A 6,572-nucleotide genomic window follows, 5' to 3' on the forward strand; every position below is an offset into this window, starting at 1 on the left:
GACGAGAGGGGGTCCCTCACCCAGTGGGGTGGCTGGTGGGACTCCCACTGAGTCCCAAGTTGCTCACAGAAAGCATGAAACATAGATCCAGGTAAAACATCTCCCCCAGGATGTTTTTTTCCAAACTACTTTGTTGGAATTTTCCCCTTTAAATTATTTTGTCTTATTTTCTCCCTTCTGGTCTCTCTCAGCACGGAGACCGGGTGGCTCTGCTTAAATAACGCATCTACAGTTCTGCAATATCTTTTTGAACTATAGCAATTAAATGGAAAATAGAAAAATCAGCTCAGCATCCTGTTTGGATGTAATTAAAGGTATAATCTGTTCCATTTGAATACTTCAGTGCTTACCCTTCTTAAAACAACAAATAAGAATAGGAGCTCATTTGCAATATGTTTTTTTTTTCTCCAATCCAGCTAAAAAGACTGAACTGATGAAGCAGGAATAATTTTTAAATGTGGCATAAGCACAAAAATACCAACTGAAGCTTTTGAGTGGCTGCTGCAGATCCCACGTCTGAGGGGAGTTCAGTAACAAGGGGTATAAGCTTTATGGCAAAACATCTTCCACTGCTCGGTATCAGCATCTTGGTATGGCTGACATAATTACCTATCAAATACATCAGCCAAATACATTAGTGGAATGAATATCAGAGGATACCCAAAAATACAGAAGTGGGATGCGTATCAGCTCAGCCTGTTTGGGGCTGTTTGATCTGCAGTTTTTTTCCTAAGAATAAAAGGCAAATACCACATTCATCGCCCCTTTGTTTTCTGTAGGCAGCTGATGATTTTACAGCACAAAATTAGCCTATTAATGGCTGGCTTATGAATTTTAGCTGGGGTTTTTTTTCCTCCTATTGGACATTTCTCTACTGCTCAAAGAAATTAAAGTCAGGTGTAAAGTTAATATCTGCCTTGTTCATTTATTCATACTGTAAGCAATCAAGATTTCCCCAAATCACAGGGCAATCTCTCGCCTTCTGAGAATTAATATAGGCCCTGTTCTCTCAATTTAGTTTAACAAACCAACTGGCATAAGTTCAGTGGAACCAATGATTATTCTGAGAGGTTACAGCCAACCACAGAAGTTGTTAGTGAAAAGCTTGCTTGTAAGATCCCCTAAGAAGAAAAGTATATGGATATTATAAAATGCAATTAACAGCGTATTCCAGCACTGTGAGACAGGGACATCAGCTGGAACCTGCTGCACACAGCGTCAGCTTGCCCAGCGGCCACCAGTCCTGGAAGAACAAGGGACATGAGGAGCACCAGAGGGGACAGCGCACTGCTGCAGAGAAAGGCACCAGTGCAGGTTCTGACAGCGGGGGCTCCTTCCCATGCTGCTTCCTGTGTTTGGCTGCTTGGCTGCCTTCCTTCTTCATTCATGGGCACTTCACTGGCTCCAGGACCCAACCAGGCAGAACAGCACTTCTCCTAATGTAAGTTTTTATCTCCACTGCATCACCTCCCTCTCAAAAAACCAAAGTTCTGTTGAGGCAAGAACATCTCAAGCTAAGCTTTGGGCTCAGTGTTATGGTTTATGGGGCTGCTTCAACAAAATGGCTGAGGTTTTCTGGTTTGGTTGGCTGGGGTTTTTTAAATTCTGTACATATCATGGGATAAAATTAAAAAAGGCCTAAAAAGCAAAATAATATTTTTCAAACATTTTTCATCATTCAAAAAGAAATGGATTTCCAGGCCCAGCATTTGTGAGCTGGGTGAACATCTTGTGTAGCAGGGAACTGATTGAAACAGATAAAGTGATTACAAAAAATGTAAGAGCAATATTACATATGGGATCAAAATAGCACAACAGTCTGTGAGGCCTGTATTAGAGCAGTGAATATGAGAGTTCAGAAGGTCCTTAGCACCTGTGAGAATTTCCAGCCCTCCTGGGTGCGTATGCTTTGCTGTTTGAAAGCCCAGGCCCTTTTCAGGCCTGGTCCTTCAGAGGCTTGAGCCCTTGCATAGCATTCCTCAAGCATCACCCTATACAGGGACAGCTCTTGTTTCAGCCACTGCACTTCACATCTTTCCTGAGCTGGCTGAACAGTGTGGCTTGGCCTTTCCAGTCATTAAAGTTCTGCAGTTTATTGCTTTTAATACAGTACCACTGAGAGGCCTCATCAGAAACTCAGAAAACTCCAGCCTTTGTGATACCAGGCTCTTGCTTGCCCTTCAGCGGCCAAGCCAGAGGTGAGTAGGGGCAAAAAAGCACCATGAGCCACCAGGCAGGACCAAGTCTTCCTTCCCCAGCCACCGCCTCGGATCCTGTTGCCCCCTCCCTGACCTGCATGCCAGGAACATTCTGTGAGCTTCGTGCTAGAATTGTTGATATAAGAAACACAACAGAACCTGACTTGTTAAAAATACCCACAGAAGAGGGAGGAAAATAACCTTGCACACAGCTGCGTCTGCCTCCAGTAAACAGGGCTTTTATCAGGCCTTGGGCTCAGACAGGACCACTCTGCTGCAGGTGAGTGAATTCCTGACTCTCAGCTGGGCAACTTCAGCTGAGGTTTAAGCCCAGGCCTTTCATCTGCCACTTCCCCAGAGCCAGGACCCTGCACACGCTGGGTGGTGTTCCCCATTCACCCCTGACGCAGCAGTTTGCTCAGCAGCGCTCGTCTGCCCCATGGGTCACCCTTCAGGAGCAGGGCCGGAGCCATCCCACTCCCCAGGAACAGCTCTGAGAGACAGGAACCTGTTTCTAAACGAAGCAGCGCTTATCTCATGCATGCCACAGGTGTGATGTCATCCCCGCCAGCGAAGGAAGGAGGATGTCTGCAGCCTCCACCGTGCAGAGAGGCAGGAACTGAAGCGAACATGTCTGAGACTTGGTTAGAGCCTGGTGATAATTAAGGAACGTAATTACCGCTGCAGAGATAATTCCTCTTTGAGTTCTTACAAACAAGTTTTTAATTTGCACCAAAAATTTACATCCCAGGTTTCAGGTGAACCGCGAGCGCTGTGAGCTCGCCGGGGACTCAAGGCAGGGGCTGGCAGGTTCTGCCAGGCTCCAGGGCAGGAGCACCGTGGCTTCCCAGGAATGGCGCAGGCAAACAGCTGCCAGCAGCCCTGGGTGCGCACAGGTGAGCGATGCCATTGCTTTGGACTGCCTCATCTGTTGTACAAGTGCGACGGTGAAAGCTGCGGCAGATTAACTTCTGCTTTTTATTAAAAAGGAAATCCAAACCAAAACCCCCACCAACTTATAAGGTAATTGATTGGTTTCTCCTAGTCTTTTATTAGTTGTGATTAAGGAGCTAGAGTAGCCCTGTTTACACAGCTCTAACAAGTCAGGACCTGCAGTACATTATTGGCTTGCGGCCCACATCTTGCAGTCCATTCTCAACAGAATCAATCTGGAGTTGAAAACATCCCCTGTAGGAAGCGTACACATCCCTGCTTATACAGGAACAGAAAACAGTAATAACTTCAGGTCCTGTAAGTTGCAAGTGCAACTTAGAGAGATCAGCCCTGACTTGTCATTGCTCTCAGCATGTTCGTGATGAGATCAGAGTGCTTCACAGAGGACTCGTACTTTCAACTTGACAAGGGACATAGGTGAGCGGGTTACACTTCCCTGTTACTCGCAGCTCAGGCTGCAGAAATAAATCGAGAGCTCCTCACTGTTTAACATGCAGTCAAAGCACCGCCAATCTAAAATGGCTGATCAGTAATACTTTAATTGCAGTTTCATAGAAACAAATTGCTATTTAATTGCAATAAGCTCTTGTGTGGCTTAGCTGGACTGACAATAGGCATACACCTGGTACTAACAGTAACATGCAGCAACAGTGGTTAGCCGGTACTTCATGTACGGGAGGCTCAGGCAGTGAAATGGGACCCGGCACACGTAATTTCACACGGAAGGAATGCAATGCTTAAAAAAGAGATGTACATAAATGTTCCGATCTCAGTTTTATTTGTTATTGAATAGAGCTGTTCGGGCTGGAGATCCTTGCAAAAAGCCTCACGCTTGACAAACAACTGCCAGCCAAAGAACCTGATAGAAAACTTGAAAGTAAAATGCACTTTTGAAAGGTCTGATGGTGCTTAAGAGCAGCTCACAGTGTGCAGGACATGGTGCGGCGTTGGGTGCCTTCTCTTTCTTAGTATTTACCCTAAAATTAGATGATGCAAATTTGATCGGTGTTGGCTAACAGGGAAGAAGGGAGACACCCTCGGTGTGGTTAATATTCTAAAGCTGTGACTTAATTTCCTGGCTTCATTTTGGTGAGACATTCTCATTTTATATTTCATAAGGTACCGCGTAAGCTGTTAAAATATTTAAAGATAAATCATGTAGGACTGAACAGACAGTATCTTGTTGCAAACAGAATTTGGTTCGGAAAGGCTTAATGTCCCCCTGCCTGCCAGGATGCGTAAATCTCGTCACAGACAGCTGGATAGGTGAAAACATTAAACCCATTCAGAGGGCAATCTTTTTACGGAGTTGTTTCATTAATAAGAGTGACAATTCCTATGATGGAGGCATTCAGATGCAGCATTGACGGAACCTTTTATCCAGGTTCACCGGGATGAGTTCAGATTAGAAATGTTTCCTTTGGTGTTCTTTAACAGCGTTCATTCCTGAAAGTGAGGGAAGCTCTTAGTGAATGATTATTTGTGTGACTTTTCCACAGCACTAAATGCGGAGGGTGTATTTCAGCCTCGGTATCGCAAATGCATGGGAGAAAAGGTGCACAAGTACCTATTTTTCCTTACAGATCTCCCCAAAAAGTGATTTTTCACAGAAGGACAAACCTAAGTGGTGCCAACAGCCTTCCACCCACACCTCCCATCCCTATTTGAGCCCGGTTTATTGTCTGAAATACCTCTGGTTTCAAGGAAGTGTTTTACCTAAAGCAAGAACACTACTTAAATATGTTCTATTGTATATTCATAGCTCCATTAGTCCTCCTCCAATTTAGCACATCAAAGCAAAAGCTTCATCACTCGCATGTGGATTATGCTAACATGAGTGACATTTGTAATCTTATAGGTCTGCAACTGAAGAAATCCTTTTAAAGTAAGCTATTAAATAGGTAGCTGTGCTTTACAAACGAGTCATATAATAGTTTATTTAAAGCCGTTAATGAACTTCAACCTCACCAGCACTAAATGCGATACCACATTACTTACTGACAGTTATTAGCTATCTCCTTAGCACTTCGAGGTTATATTGGACAACCAAAATTCTGCATGTTAAACACCATACCTCGAGTGCTTACACTCAAAGCGTGCAGAAAGATGTCTACATTCTCACCAACACTTGAATCTGATATTCACATGCCTTCAGGTGTCTTTTCAGAGCAGCACAATTTGCAGGCCTCTCCTTAAAGACTTCAACACCAGATCCAAAAGCTCAGAAACTTAAGTTAAAAAATAGGTAAGTGCAGTTAATTAAAAGGCCATACAGAGCTTCAGTCAGTTTATTGCTGTGTTATGCAAGTGTTTTTGTCTGTACCGCCTGATCCCCTGTATTACGACATTTTTTGTTCTCTGCACCGGTCCTGTTTTTCCTCAAGCACTGAAGTGTTAAAAGAAGCACTTCAGCAGCCCCCAATGTGCTGGAGGTCAAGAAATAGAATCTGGAAATAAATAAAGGGAGAAATCTGCTCTTGGCTGTTTAGACAGACAAATCTATACATCAGCTTTTTGTGTTGTGGCATCACACCATGGAAAAGTCAGGCTCTGAGCAGTGAGCGCCACCTCAGGAATAGAATCAACAAGGAAAACTTAATCATGGTGTATTTCACATGTATGATTCTCCTGTAAAAGCAGAGTAGTTGTTAATATTGATTTGTTATTAATTGCAGCAGAGGCACGTTCTGGGTGTGTGCGGTTTCCTGCCACAGATCCCTGTTACTGTTCCTGCCATAGATCCCTGTTACTGTTCCTGCCATAGATCCCTGTTACTGTTCCTGCCATAGATCCCTGTTACTGTTCCTGCCATAAATCCCTGTTACTGTTCCTGCCATAGATCCCTGCTGCTGTTCTTGACACAAACATGAGGACTCGGAATAATTTTTCCTTAGAATTATTCTGCACTGAGCAGCCAATGGGAAAATCTCACTTTTCTAAGCTTAGGGGAGGCTGGGTTGCTTTGAGGGAGCAGGTTTTGTTTGCTCACAGAGAACAGATCATATTTGAGATCAGTAAGTGCTCAGAAATGGCCCAGGAAATGTGGTTTTCTTCCCTTAAGATTATTGGTGTTAAGAAGTAGATTCTTACCTAGCACACACAACTTTATACTGCTCAGATCAGAATAGCTGTTGTATTCCATGAATACTCAATTCTAGTGCTCAGCATGAGGTGCAGGCCCTGGGTTGGTTTTTACTCCGCTCCTCTTTGACCTCTTAAGGTATGTACACACACTCTCCTGCTTGCGTGCTCACAGACACATACACGCCCTTAACACAGGTGATGCTGCTACCTGCATGTGTCCCATGCTTCACTGCGGTATGGATTGAACTGTACGGAATTAAGGACCAAAATGCAAAATACGGATCGTTTTGAAACAGTGCTCTGTATCCTTGCCAAAAGTAACATGGTTTAACAGAC

The sequence above is a fragment of the Pezoporus wallicus genome, unplaced genomic scaffold (assembly GCF_028554395.1).
Source record: "Pezoporus wallicus isolate ANWC-B61680 ecotype Strahan unplaced genomic scaffold, APGP_CSIRO_Pwel_v1 contig_8333, whole genome shotgun sequence".
Classification (NCBI taxonomy): domain Eukaryota; kingdom Metazoa; phylum Chordata; class Aves; order Psittaciformes; family Psittacidae; genus Pezoporus; species Pezoporus wallicus.